The following is a 16,260-nucleotide window of genomic DNA, read 5'->3' as shown; positions in this document are numbered from 1 at the left end:
AATCAAATGTAGTGTTTGTATATTTGGTAAATCAGTACATTACTGATATCTTGGCTGCTTATCGCACCAGTTATTAGATATTTACATTCCTTTATACTGTGTGTTTGGAAAAGCATTGAGTTGGATGGAAGATGTTTATCAGCTAAATATTCTGTCTTGGAATGTCAGATCTTTATCACAACTTAATCAGATAGCAATGTTTATTTAATCTTCTTTTGTTTGTTGATTGTGATCATAAATGCAGAACTGATTTGACAGAGTACAGTAGGACTATACACATCCTATGGCTTGTAAAAACAAACAATAATTTCAGGGAATTCTTGGTTATAAATGAGGAATTTTGTAATTGGTGACAATTTCTACTGAGAAAATGTAAACTTTACAGGGGTAGTGTACTGTAAAATTGGTTTCTTTTTAATGAGTTTAAAATTACTTGTTATACCAACAACAGAGTATAAAATCTATGAGAAATAGCTCATATCTGTTTATTTTTGTATATGAAATAGTTGGGGGGGTCTTTCACACCACAACCCATAAAAATGGGTTGAGCTTACAAGGAAATCATATATCCTTATTTTATCACTTTCAGTAAACACTAATTCATCTTTATATTATCTCTATCGCCAATACTTACAGAAAACAATCAAAAATGAACATTTTATTTCTTAGCTCTCCTACCTCCCACTGGGAGTGTAATTTCTTCTGATTGCTATGTTTACAAAGCTTTTTAATAGCCAATGCTTATGTATTGAAAATGTTAGTATAGTTGTGGATACCATAGTCAAAAACTGCTATTTCAAATGTCAAAATAAGGTAAATGTGCTTTTTGTAAACATGTTAATACACCCCAGCAGGTGAAATTGATAGTAGGAACAAATTAAAAAGTAGAGCATTTTACAGTACCCTGTTCCTTTAAGTATAGAACATATTAGTATTACAATTTTGCTGAAATGCATAGAGGTATTATTGATACAGTGTGTTGGATTAAATTTAGATAAATTGTCAGGAGACCGTTTGTAGCTTTGATGGCGCAGCCAAAAAGAAATGAGTTACCATTGGTTTAAGCTAGGGCTTGTAATACTTGTCTCTTGTACGATTACATATTTAGTACTATGATAATGTGTTTGGGATCATCTACTAAAACAATTAAATTAAACACATTTATGCAGGTTAAGGGACCATCTTACAAAGTAATATGTTTCTTCAATGGGCTTAGTAAAATATTTTACAGAGTGATAAAGTATAGACTATACTTGTGGTTTTATTGTTATCTGTTGATTTTACTGAAACTTTTGCTTCAGTTATAGGCAACCAATTGTCATCCTTGTTAAGTCCTTATAGGGACATTGTACACTAGAATTTTCTTTGCATAAATGTTCTGTAGATAATCCATTCATACAGCCCACCTGAGAGTGTTTTTGTAACAATGTATAGTTTTGTTTATTTTTAAATAATATTGTGCTGATTTTCAGACTCCTAACCAAGCCCCAAAGTTTTAAATGTATACTGATGTATACAGACTCCTGGTTGTGTAATGGGCCTTTTCATATTCAGGGGAGGGGTGAGGGGTAGGGAGTGTCTGCCTGTTACTGTTTCCCATCCCCTTTCAGTGGGTGACCCAATCTAACATCATCAACAGTGCTAAACTGGGAGCTTCTAAGTAAGTTTTTAAAAAGGTTTTATACTGTATTTTTACATCAGTATCTGTGCATATTTTTCTTTATAGTAGTGTCTATTACATGCAGTTATATGAAAATTGGTGCATACTGTCCCTTTAAATAGACTAACCAATGCCTTTAAACGGATATTCCAGACGAATATGAAATCGACAACAGTGTACTTCAGATTTGCAAAATGCTTCTACTAAAAGTTATTACTGTGCACATGACCTGAATAACACACAACCACAAGTTACTTATATGTGGATTTCTATTGGAAGTGGTGACATGTAGCATGGCCTCATAGGTAGAGTTCATAATGAAAAATGTGCCAGAACTTCAATATGCATATTTGAAAAGAAGCATACTGCAAAAAATGCTTGTAATAAAATATGAAATTAATTGTCACTTTAATTGTGTTTTATAGTGGTAAGAATGTGTCTTGCACCAGAAAGTAGGATAGGGCCACATGAGAAACTGAACAGGGCTGAACGTTGCCTGAAAATATTTTATTCCCTTTAATGCCAGGAAATATTTTGCAGTTGTAGTTTGACTGTGCACTCTCTGCATGCCAATCAAAAAGAAGATTGGTACTGATAGCACAGGTTGCAATAAGCAATATCACTAGACCATGCTAACATTAGTGCACAACTTGATATTACAAGTCCATGGTAAATCTCATTTACAAGAGAAGGGTAAGCAAAGCTGACATCACTCTAGTGCAGCCTACACATCCAATGGATATCGCAACTGCACTAAATAACGCTGGTATTACAAGTTGAAAGTTATAGGTTACCCTCAAGCTAAAGCTATAATATTTAGTTCAACTTGAGACCTGTAGTAAAGTGCAAGGGTTGAAAAAGGTTTTAAAATGTTTAAAAATGATATAAGGATATGGTGTATGGCAAGGTGTTTGAATGGAAAGGGCCCAAGAGTATATAGAGATGTGTAAATATGTATGTGCCCACATATATACATACATACATACACACACACATATATATATATATATATATATATATATATACACACACACACTTTGAACCCTTCCCAGTCAAATACCTTGAAGCATGCAATATTATTTTAAATAATTTTGTTTTAATGTGTTTTGAATAGAAATACTTGAAATTCCTATGTCCTTCACTTTTTGTTCTTTTTTAAATATACAGTATATATATATATATATATATATATATATATGCACAGTCCAATTTTACTTGATATAGAATAAAAAATGCTAACCATCGCCATGCAATAAGAGCAGCGATTGTTAAGCAGGAGTCGGACCAGCCAGTCGCCAGGCATTTCATGCAAGCAGGGCACACAGCGGCAAGTTTAAGAACTATGGTTATTGATCATGTACCACCTCTCAATAGAGGTGGGGACAGACAAACAAAACTCTTGCAAATTGAAGCCGCTTGGATCTATCGTTTGGACACAGTCACCCCCAGAGGCTTGAATGTTCAATTGGACTATAATGTGTTTATATAGTTGGATCAGGCTATGATTGGACAATCTAGGTCTTCCTCTGGCCATGTAAAGTCAGTGAGTCAAATACTTGGACACCAATATTAATGATGATATTGCCTTTTGATATATTGCTCTCTTGGGAGGAGGACATATTATCATATGTTTGTGCCCGTGATGAGTGTGTTGTTACCAACCTGAGTTTTTACCATACAACAAGAATTATGAAGAGGGAATTGATATCACTCAGAATACATGTAGTTTATGTTGTAATTATAACGCCCTTTTTGGGTAGATAACAAACTCATTGTATTAACTATGGATGTTATTAATTAAAAAATTATCATGAAGCAGAATTGATATTGTATCAAATTAGGTATATATATATATATTGTTAATTTGCACCATTATCATAACATATTAGTGGAATACTTTACCGTTTTTAACCATACTCTTTATTGAGGTTGTCTGCCTCTTTAATTACTAACATCCGTGGTTCCGTCAGCCTGCTGCTGACTTACGCTTTCACTGACTGAGCCGATGGTGACGATGTATGCAGCTCGTCATAGGAGGAGTGGTTATGCTAATTAGCCACGTTGTTTTTCTCTCTGTCTTCAATTCGGCCTTAGTGACGTAGCGGAAGGGCATTGGACTGACGAACCGGATGTTAGGAGCACGCTAGGGGTTTAAATAGGGCTATAGGGGTGTTAGGTAATTAGGATAGTTTTTTTGGAGATTTGGATTATACCCATTGATAAAGGTACTAGGCAGGTACCGAAACGTTTGGGGGTAAACTGTGCTTTGGATGCTTGATTAAGCTAAGAATAAAACAACTTTTTTTCAGACCGGTGAGTGCAGCATTTTTTATTCTATATCGAGTAAAATTAGACTGTGTATGTTTATGCTATGCAGCACCCCGGCAGCTGTGATTGTCTTATGGAGTGCACCTGAAATTGGATTGGTATATATATATATATATATATGTGTGTGTATATATAATATACTGTATATGTATATATTCCTATAGATATATAGGTATAGATACATATTTTACAAAAAATAATTATATATATATATATATACATTTAAAAATAAAAATAATATTTTCTTCTATGTGAAGAACATTTGAATGTAAAGAATTTTTAACGTACCTTCAGCTTTAGCACAGTTAATCTTGCGCAGTGTCCAGTTAGAGAATGAGCGATAACTAATACTTTTTTTTGTAGAGAGCCCCATAGAAGAATTAGCGCTGTTGCGATAATGAAAAGTACTTAAGTTAGAGCATCTGAGTCTTTCACTAACGAGCTAACTTATTACTTTCAAATTGCAATACCAGCACTAATGCGGCCGCACTAATATTTTACTTTTAGCGCTGTTAGCTGTTGCTATCTGGCCCCATAGGTTTTTAATTTTATTGATCATAGGTATAAATATCTATATATATTATCAGGATGAGTTGGGTTACAGTCTTCAATGCTTCAAAACATGTTTCCTATTCTATGGAAAATCAGACTGTAGTTATAAAATAAAAACAAAAGCAAAAAAGTTAGTTTATAAAAAGTAGATTTGTGTCACGTTTGGAGACCTTTTATGTTTTCCAATTCACAAAACAGAATGCAACGTGTGATCTCTTTTTAGTTGAATCCATCATTATCTCAGCAGTAAGGAATCATCCATGAAATATGGTTTTGGCAACATTGAGGGATATACTTTAATTTTCCTTTTTACAATTTGTTTACATAAATTTATATTTTTAGATCCAATGATATTCTCTTTGATTCTGTTTGCTATGCAGATGTTTCTCTTTATTAGAGGTAATCTGCTCCTCATTATAGGAATTCCCCAACATCCTGCAAATTATGCTTTATAATAAGGTCTGGTTGCCAGTTTCTTGTATGAGTGGATCTTGTCAATTATTATCTGAGAACTCTGGGTCATTGCTGTTGATTTAGAACATTTAATTTATTTTGTACATTTGTGGTTGTTTTTGAATGTAGTGTTTATCAATAGAGTGTACTTTGGCTCAACTTTAAAAAAAATACAATTTATAAACAGTCATATAAAACAAGTAAAAGGCAGCGATTGTCTTTTTTGTTAAATTAATCTAATAACGCTGAAAATATTTATGTATGTTGTGCCAGTTGTTTTTTGTTGTTGTCCTTTTTTTGAAAACCTATTTGGGAGGCTCCCAAATCTGACTCCATGACAGTAATAAGAACCTGCTGTGCCGTCATGGCAGCTTACTATGCAACGTTTATAGCATCCATCTTTATTTTTCATTAAAAGAACATGAAAGTCAAAATTACTTTTTGTGATTCAGATAGAGCCCATAATTAATTTTAAAAATTCCACTTTACATCCGTTGTCAAATAACTACTGGTGGTCAACCCAGGATTGTATATGTGTCTTGAACCCTTTAAATATAACAATACTAGTGCCATATACTGCATAAGTCATGTGCACGTTGTGAAACCTACCTAAGTATGATCTTATACAAAGAAGTTACTTTTAAACAAGGCATACAAAAGCCATACATTTGACATCAGACATAAATTAAAGGGACACTGAAGTCAAAATTAAACTTTCATGATTCAGATAGAGCAGGCAATTTTAGGCAACTTTCCAATATACTTCTATTAACAAAATGTGCACAGTCTTTTTATATTTACTCTTTTTGAGTCATCAGCTCCTACTGAGCATGTGCAAGAATTCACAGAATGTACGCGTATGCATTTGTGATTGGCTTACGGCTTTCACATCATACAGGGGTATTTCCAGGAGTGGAAATAGATATAACTTTCAAAATTGGTCTGAAAAAAATCTGCTACTCATTTGATCTGCTGTAGCGGATCATGTTCGCCCGACTTTGCTGAATGCCGACAGCATACGCTGTCTGCATTTAACATTGCACAAGCAGTTCTGGTGAACTGCTTATGAAATGCCGTCCCCTGCAGATTTGCAGCCAATCGGCCGCTAGCAGGGGGTGTCAATCAGCCAGATTGTATCCAATCGGGTTGATTACTGTCTGCCGCCTCAGAGGCGGCGGACTAGTTAAGCAGCAGCGGTCTTAAGACTGCTGCTTCTTAACTGCTGTTTTCGACGAGCCTGAAGGTTCACATGGAAACAGGGGGATCAGGGGCCATTTGAACCTTGTTAAATCGGCCCCTAAGTGCTATTGTATTTTCTTTTAATCATGCATTTGTTAATTATGCAAATTTACTGTACTTACTGGTCCTTTAAAACTTCTTTTTTTTAATATATGCTCTATCTGAATCATCAAAGTTTAATTTTTACTTTCATAACCCTTGCCTGCTATGTCTGGAGCACTAAGTACAGCACATGGAATGCTTGATAATGAGGGGACTTGGTAACAGAGCCCAAATTCCATCTGTCTCTGTATAGTATTGTTCTTTTCTTTATTGTACCCTTACAAATATGCAATCATGATAATAATATTCATACTACTGGTATAGGCACTTTTGATATTCTCAGCTAAACTAATAAGATCTCCCTGTCAATCTTAAATAGGGATGGGCAAATGTTTTGCAACATTTGTAAAAATGAAAACGATTTTAGTGCATTCATTCATTCGTTACAAATTTGGAATGTGTGTACAACATTCTAACATTCATTTAATGTATACTATTTCTAAAGCAATATTTATTGTAATACTGTTTCTAATGCAATATTTATTGTAATACTGTTTCTAATGCAATATTTATTGTAATACTGTTTCTAATGCAATATTTATTGTAATACTGTTTCTAATGTAATATTTATTGTAATAGTATTTCTAAAGCAATATTCAAATTAGAAAAATTGGAATCAATATAATTGTAATAGTATTTCTATTGCTCTCTTTAAATGTAATATTTGAATTATGCAATATTTGAAATAGAAAAATTGGAATCAATATATTTGTATCTATTATATATCAATTTACTAAATTCCCTACCACATGAACTATTTAACTTCTGAATAGTTTTTGTTAAATCGAATGTTACATTCAAAATTTCAAATGTGGATATTCAATCTAATTCTGAACATTTGAAAACATTTGTGTAATGAATTTTTTTTTTTTTTTTAATCTTTATTAACATTTGATTGTCTAAAACGAATGTCTACAGGACTAATCATTTGACCAAATGAATTGAACTTTCGGCACATTCGCCCATCCCTAGTCTTGAATTTTCTTAAATTAAACTTTTTTTTCTTAGAAAATAAAAACATATACTGTTTTTTATAGTTGCCTCATTTTTAATCTGTAGGAAAATGTTTCTCTTGGAAAAACTAAAATAGGCTTTGCTCAAGCAATTATGGCTTATTTGTTTGTTCTCTACGCCACTACTGTGTGTTGTTGTGTATACAAATTATTTGTCTCCGTGAGAGTGATAGGGACAGATGGATATGGTCCTTTGGCCTACTGTGCCTAGAGAGATATATATCTACAACTCCACTGATTAGAACCATACAGACCTGTAATCATGGCCAACCTTGGCATGTGCAGGGCCCTGGGCAAGATACTTTTGTGGGTCCCCTTATCTCAGTGCCCTTATTCCCCTCCCCTGTTTGCCCAACCCCTTGTATGGCCTACCCCTTTGCCAACAGTCATATAAAGAATAACGCAAAATATTAGACCTCCTGAATGATACCATAAACACTTCTCATAAACTGAATACAACATATACATTGCACCATTTCATAACCTCACCGGTAACATTGCAGGGCCCCCCAAAGAGCGGGCCCTGGGCGGGTGCCCCTCTCACCCTGCCTGTAACCAAAGATCTAGGGATAGCTGTACAAATATTTCATTTAGGAAAAACTATGGGTAAATACCATGTGATAGAACAAGTTACTGAGCTCTCTCTTGTTAATTTTTATGTCTATGCCAATCTAACGAGAGAGCTGAATTGTAAGTTGGCTCCTACCAGTCTGCTCCAACATATGTGCACTGGTAACAGAATAAGTTTAAAAAAAGTTAACATGAGCTTGTTAACAGCTTTGCAATGAGTGCTAGGTTAGCTTGCTATTGACTTAATTGTATCTTTAAGACATTGCAGGTACAGATGGGGGAATATCTATATTTTGATATTCAAATGGTGAAATTCAAATTCACTGTGACATTTATTTGACCTTCAAATGTTTTATTTATATAACTAATGTTACTATTTATATAATAAATAAAGCATTTGAATATTCAATAGTAACTTTAAAAATATTACATTTTAATGTTGTTTTTTATAGGCAAACATTAAAATCTTTGAGAATCAACATTTGAATGTTAATACTCAAATGTTACATACAACATTAAAGGGACAGAATACACTCATTTTCATATAACTGCATGTAATAGACACTACTATAAAGAATAAGATGCACAGATACTGATATAAAAATCCAGTATAAAACTGTTTAAAAACTTACTTAGAAGCTCTCAGTTTAGCTCCGTTGGAAAGGTAGCTGGAAAGCCCACTGCAAGTGGGAAATAAGACACTCCCCCCTCCTCCTTCTTTTGCATATGAAAAGACCCTTTACACAAACAGGAGCAAGCTGGAGTAGGTATCTGACGGTATTCACATAAAACCTTGGGGCTTGGTTAGGAGTCTGAAAATCAGAGCAATGTTATTAAAAAATAAGCAAAACTATACATTTTTAAAAAAAACAAAAAAACCTTTATGGGCTATATAAATAGATCATCTACAAAACATTTATGCAAAGAAAAAATGAGTGTATAATGGCCCTTTAATGTATATTTGCCATTTATTTGCAAACTTGAATTTATTTGTCAAACATTTGAAATTTATGTAGGTGGACTACTATGTCCTATATTTGCTGTTTTTAATGAATGTAGCAAAACATGCATCGATCCATAATTTCAATATGAGCTCTGATAGATGATTATTAAAGTTCTTTAGAGGGAATTTACCCTTGGGTAGATTGAATTTGTTTTTCATATTGAAGATTAGTCTGTTTTAGTCAATTTTACTCACAGATGAAATGTATTTACATTGAGCTCTTTCTACAGATGGTATTAAAGGGACATTAAACCCAAAGATTTTCTTTCATGATTCAGATAGAGAATACTATTTTTAACAACATTCCAATTTACTTCTATTATCTAATTTGCTTCATTCTTTAGATATCCTTTGTTAAAGAAATAGTAATGCACACGGATGAGCCAATCACATGAGGCATCTATGTGCAGCCACCATTCAGAAGCTACCAAGCCTATCTAGATATGCTTTTCAGGAAAGGATTACAAGAGAATGAAGCAAATTAGATAATAGAAGTAAATTAGAAAGTTGTTTAAAATGGTTTTCTTTATCTGAATCATGAAAGAAAAATTTGGGGTTTAATGTCCCTTTACCTACAGATTTTTTATTTATGTTTAAAGAATAAGACATAATCTGTGTATGTTTTATATACTTCTGAATACTCTGCAATTTTAAGGTGCATAATTTTAAAATAAGGTTTGTTTGTTAAAAAGCTAAACTCCCTAAATTGTATACATTTTTTTTTTTGATTGCATACAAAAGAAGATTCTATAATCTTAATTTTGTGCAATCTCAGTTAGTCAGTGACTGTTGGTAGGCTATCTTTTCAAAGACTAGGCTTGAGAACTTAAAGGGACACTGAACCCAAAATGTTTTCTTTCGTGATTCAGATAGAGCATGTAATTTTAAGCAACTTTCTAATTTACTCATATTATCAAATTTTCTTCATTCTCTTGGTATGTTTATTTGAAAAGCAAGAATGTAAGTTTAGATGCCGGCCCATTTTTGGTGAACAACCTGGTGAACAACTGCTGTCCAGTGTTCTGAACCAAAATTTGCTTGCTCTTTCGCTTAGATGCCTTGTTTTTTAAATAAAGATAGCAAGAGAATGAAGAAAAATTGATAAAAGGAGTAAATTAGAAAGTTGCTTAAATTTGCATGCTCTATCTGAATCATGAAATAAAAAATGTGGGTTCAGTGTCCCTTTAATATTATTATCAAAAAGTTTGAAAAATATTTGCAGAATTTATAGAACTTTTTATATAGTAAAAAAACATAAGTAACTTTTAACACATTAGCTAAAATATGTGTGCATTTCATATTACAGTAAATTAATTTTTAAATGAATATGTTGTCTGTAATATTGTTTTTAGGTTGTCCATACTGTCAGCAATAAATATGAAAACAAATATATTTTTCAATGTAAAGTAACATCACCGGAATTCTATTGTTCTGAATTCAACCAAATATAAGCATTATAAAAACAGTCACCATTCTCTTTACTAATTTGGCAAATGACCCAAATGTCTGTGATAGGCACAGATTCCGTAACATCACAAAGATCCTATCTAATCTATGGGTAACAAAGGTTCAGCACTTCACCCTGCCCAGCTGTCAAAACAGAGATTATTTTAATGAATGCTTTTCAACCAAATATGCAGTGTCTGTAAGAAATAAAACCGTTGTGGATTTTATTTTTCAAATTATCTAAAATCATCAAATGTCTCCTACATGGGACAAAATGTTATTCGTCCATCTACAATATGGAACATTTTTAAAGAGACATTAAATAGTTGGGATTGTAATATAAAATAATTATGTGTAGTTTAGAAAAAAGGAAAATACATTTCAGTTTAGCAATGATGTTCTCAATGTTAGTATTTTGATGATGTTATCAGGATTTGTCTGAATTATAAAAATGAATCTTTACTGCTTAAAATTCTGTTCATTGTCTTGTTGTAGAAAAAATAATATAAAAGTAGATGTGTAGGCAGCAGTTGCACCCGGTGTACCGGTTTGTAGAGCACTTAGATTCATGGAACTCACCTCACTCTAAGTCAAACGTCTGCGCCCAAACCCTCCGTGAATGACATAGCCGGTGTGTCCTAGCTGAATGTGGCGCCTATTAACCACCAGCATCCCTGTTAAAAGCCTGCTACGTTTATAACAATCGCTCATGACAGGAGCAAAGCATTAAATAACCATTGAGAAATACTAATATAGATTAATAGATAGATAGATATATGATTGATTGATAGATAGATAGATAGATAGATAGATAGATGAGAGAGATAGAGGGAAATAGATAGATGATAGATAGACATATTTTGTCTGTCACCTTTATTTTAATTGTCTTCTCTGTTTTCCTTTACCACATCTACTTCTGGCTTGTGCTGCCCATTACTTCACCCTTCCAGATTACCATACACTAAAACATGTTTTGTTTTAAAGGACCATTAAATACAGTTTTTAACATGTGCATAATAAAAAGACAATGCAACGATTAACATACTCTGAATTTCAAATAATCAGTAGATTTTTTTTCTGGCAAATTGATTTTTCCCTATTTGCCGGTCCCCTGTATCATGTGACAGGCATCTGCTAATCACAGACTATGAGCTTGTGCACATGCTCAGTAAGAGCTATTGCCTCAGAAAGGGTGAATATCCAAAAACTGTGCAAATAATTTGATAGTGATAGTGATAGTAAAAATAATTTGGAAAGTCTCTTAAAACTGCATGCTGTATCTGAATCATGTAAGTTTAATTTTGACTTTAGTGTCCCTTCTCTAACTTTCTGTTGTGCCATATGAAAGGGTTTGTCTTTTTAAGGCATACAGGCATACATAATTTTTTATACAAGTATCTTTGAAAGCTCAGAAGAATTGGCACTTTGTCTTCTAAAAGGATATCACCTGCAACAACTGACTTGTTTCTCTCTTGAATCTGACAATCCAACAATTTTAACTGTAGAATAGTTATAGATTAATCAAGACATGGGCCCCTTGCCTATGAACTTCACTTTACTCCAGTGTTGCCTCCGGGCAAAACATATGTGTGGCATTTTCATTTCCTTTTTTTAGAGGAGCGTTAGGTACTTTGGGGTTGTACTAATCTAGAAGATGGAACTGGAGTAATTTTTAAAAGGAAATGTTTCCCCTGGGTACAACCTACATGACCTACATGGGATTGTGCCCTACGGTTATTGGTTGAGAATACATTACATACATTCTATTCCATTTTGTTTTTAAATTTAGTAATTATTTAGACTAATTGTTAAAAGAATAGAAACCTTTAGACTTTATAAAAGTAGTGAGAGGTTTAAGCAACAATTAGGGCTGGGCTGAGATTTAAAATAAAATCTGATTGATTGATTGATATTTTTTAAGTGTTATTAGTATTTTAAAAGGAAAAAATCATTAGATCATTAAGTGATGCCAATCTAATGATGCTGTCCTACGGTTTTCGTCTTTGTCTAAAATCCTGTGTAATGACATGTTTTCTGCTTAAGTGGCAGGTGACATTCAACCTATGAGCACAAATAATTGCCTAAATTGCTCTTAATTTCAAAGTATGATTAAAAAGCTTTATTTCATTTAAATTATAGGCATGGCCTAAGGAGACATGTTTACTGTACGCTACCCAAGAAGTAAATCCTTTGCTATTTAACAAACACCTGGTAAACTGAAATCGTGGAACTAGACATCTGTTTTTATTGTACCAGCTGAAATTTAATGGCCTAATTCCATCTGCATGGATAATAACTATGTAACTGGGATAGAACAAAGATTTAACAAAAACATGGTTCAGAATTTTTTTTTCTATTAGGTTTGTTAATAAATAATTTTCTAATGCTGCATAGTCTTTTTATTTTTTGTAAAACATGCACTTTAATAATTGGAGTGTCAACAAAGGGTTAAAGCGTACAGGGTAGTTCTTGGGAGGTGGGGGTCTGTATGTTTTATTTTTATTTTTTTTCTTTATCATATAAATCCCCCATGTATCCCATTTCTTAGTCTCCATATTGTACGTAGAGCACAGAGCAGTTGGATATTTATGGTTGTGCACAGCTTTAATAATTTGCTAAATGCTTTTTTATATCTAAGGTATGCTGTGATGTAAAGGCACTAAGGGTCCAATTCTCAGACATTCTCTGGCTTCTACTAAAACAAGTGTGCAGGCTTCAATGGGGTAGAAATTTGAATTCTCTAAGGGCTATATTACAAGTGGAGCCCTAAACAAATGGCGTGTGATAATTAACTAGTCCATTAGTGGTTTATTGCTACCGCTACCGGTAGCCATTAGTGCTCAGACAATTAACCAGATATCTAATCTCTGATTAATTTTCTAAAAGTTCCCAAATGCCCTCAAAATAGAGGGCATTTTAGATTTTTTATTAAAAATAGTTAATAAAAAACAACTGCACTAGGCAGTTTTTTGGGATCTAAAGTTGGTGGGAGTGGGATGTTAGAAAAAAAACTGCACTGAAAAGTGCTTTTACATTGCGGTGTATGGGATACTGTGTGTTCCCAGTAAATATATACGTGTTGCAGTCATATACCGGCCCCCTGGCTCCTCAACTCCATTTCTAGATCACTTGGCTACCTGGCTACCTTATTTCCTTTCCTCAGACACCTCTGCCCTCATTCTTGACGACTTTAACATCCCTCTTGACAATCCCACTGCCTCTTGTGCAAAACAACTTCTGCAACTCACTTCCTCTTTTGTTTTGTCACAATGGACTGATTCTCCCACTCACAAAGATGGTCACTCCCTTGACCTGATCTTTAGCTATCGATGCACTATTTCATACTTGACAAACTCCCCTTTTCCTCTTTCTGACCACCATCTCCTCACTTGCAACATATCCCTCCCTACAACTCTCCCTCCTTCTACTCCTCAAAACAAACTTCACATAAGCATTATATCATTAGATCAGTAACAGCTTGCTATTTCCCTCAAAGCTCTCCTCTCATCCTTCTCCTCCTTTTCCTGCCCTGACCAATCTATCTGCCACTATAATTCCACCCTTACATCTGTCCTTGACTATTTGGCCCCTCTTACCATAGCTCGGAAATCACACAATCATCCTCGGCCCTGGCATACTCCTCTGACACGATACCTACGCAGATGTTCCCCTACTGCTGAGTGGCACTGAAGAGAATCTCTGTGTTCAGCTGATTTTCCTCCTAATACAACTTCTCTGTCAGCTCAAGACTTTGCCAACTACTTCAATAACAAAATCAACTCCATCAGAAATTAAATCAGCTCTCAACATACTTCGTTTCTCTCACCCCCTCAAACGCTCGCATTCAAGTACAACCCACATAGCCATAAACTTATCTCTTTTCCCCTGGTTACTGAGGAAAAAGTTTCTGCACTTATACTGTGCTCTCACCCTCACTACCTGTCCCCTTGACCCTATCCCCTCACAGCTACTCCCCTCCCTCTCTTCTACCCTTACCCCTATACACAAACACATTTTAAACCTCTTCCTCAGCACCGGTATATTTTCCTCATCTCTGAAACATGCACTGGTCACACCTATCCTCAAAAAACCTTCCCTTGATCCAACCTCCCCATCCAACTACTGCCCTATTTCCCTCCTCCCTCTTGCCTCAAAGCTTCTCGAATAGCTAGTATATGCACACCTATCCCATTTCCCTACATTAAACTCCCTCCTTGACCCTCTGCAATCTGGTTTTCATCCCCATCACTCCACAGAGACAGTAATCGTTAAGTTTACCAACGACCTACTTACAGCAAAATCAAAAGGCCACTTCTCTCTGCTTATCCTCCTTGATCTGTCCACAGCCTTTGATACTGTTGACCACCCTCTTTTGCTCCAAACCCTCCAATCCTTCGGCATTTGTGATACAGCCCTCTTGTGGTTCTCTTCCTACCTGTCAAACCGTACCTTTAGTGTAGCCTTCTCTGGGGCCTCCTCTGCCCCATCACCACTTTCTGTCGGGGTACCGCAAGGCTCTGTCCTCGGGCCCCTTCTCTTCTCAATCTACACATCATCACTAGGTTCCCTAATTCACTCCCACAGTTTCTAATATCATTTGTATGCCAACACCCAAATCTACTTCTCTGCACCAGACCTATCTCCTTCCTTGCTACCCGTGTCACTAACTGTCTTTCTCACATCTCTTCCTGGATGTCCTCTCACTACCTCAAGCTAAATCTCTCCAAAACTGAGCTCCTTATTTTCCCCCTTCTTCCAAAATCTCCACTCCAATCTCTTTATAACTGTTGAGAACTCCATCCTTACCCCTACCCCACATGCCCGATGTCTTGGGGTCACATTTGACTCTGATCTTTCTTTCACTCCTCACATTCAGTCTTTGGCTAAAGCCTGCCGCTTCCACCTTAAAAACATTTTTTCCACCTTAAAAACATCTCTAAAATTAGACATTTCCTTACACAAAACACAACTAAGATTTTAATCCACTCTCACATCCTTTCCCACCTTGATTACTGCAACTCTGTCCTCTCTGCTCTCCCCAGCTGCCGCCTAGCTCCTTTACAATCCATAATGAATGCCTCTGCCAGGCTCATCTTCCTTACACGTTGCTCTTCATCTGCTGCATCTCTCTGCCAATCTCTTCACTGGCTTCCTCTTGCCTCTAGGATTAAACACAACATTCTCACTCTGACATACAAAGTCCTCACTGCACTGCTCCCCCCTATATCTCAGACCTTTTCTCCAGATACTCTCCCTCCCGTCCCCTTCGCTCTGCTCATGACCTCCTTTTCTCCTCCTCTCTTGTTACCTCCTCACACTCCCGTTTACAGGACTTCTCCAGACTGGCTCCCATCTTGAGGAACTCTCTGCCTCACTCCACAAGACTCACCACTAGTTTTGAAAGGTTCAAGTGCTCCCTAAAGACTCTACTATTCAGGGATGCATACAACCTACACTAAACTTTCTTTATACCAGTTCCTCTCCTCCATTGCTGTCCCCTGAACCCCCTCAGCATGTAAGCCTAAGAGTCCAGCTGTTTGTAGATCACCTTCTTAAGAGCTGACTACAACAGTGCAACTCTTGACAGGGCCCTCTACCCGTTTCAGCCCTATAAAGGTTTTGTTGTACTCCACATTTGTTTATAGTGCTGCGGAATCTGTTGGTGCTCTACAAATAACCGATAATAATAATAATAAAATATATATGTATTTGCTTAAATGCATATATATTTATGTGTTAATATGTGTATATTCACATATTAACATATCAATATATATGAATATAGTCATATACATATATATTTAAAAATATGCTGCCATCACTGCACTACTTATCTCCTTCGCTGCGTGAGGTTCTGATGCCGTCTCTGATGGCATCAGAACGAGGCTCCCATT

The 16,260-nt window shown here is 35.3% G+C and overlaps 1 protein-coding gene across 2 annotated transcripts in view; it reads left to right on the top strand.

Annotated features, from left to right (window-relative positions):
- Positions 1 to 16,260, top strand: part of COL4A6 (collagen type IV alpha 6 chain) — a 377,060-nt gene that overhangs the window by 29,349 nt on the left and 331,451 nt on the right. The window lies entirely within an intron of this gene.

Source organism: Bombina bombina, chromosome 1 (genome assembly GCF_027579735.1).
Source record: "Bombina bombina isolate aBomBom1 chromosome 1, aBomBom1.pri, whole genome shotgun sequence".
NCBI lineage: Eukaryota > Metazoa > Chordata > Amphibia > Anura > Bombinatoridae > Bombina > Bombina bombina.
Note: the sequence above shows the minus strand (reverse complement) of the source record. Positions and strands in the feature narration are given on the sequence as shown.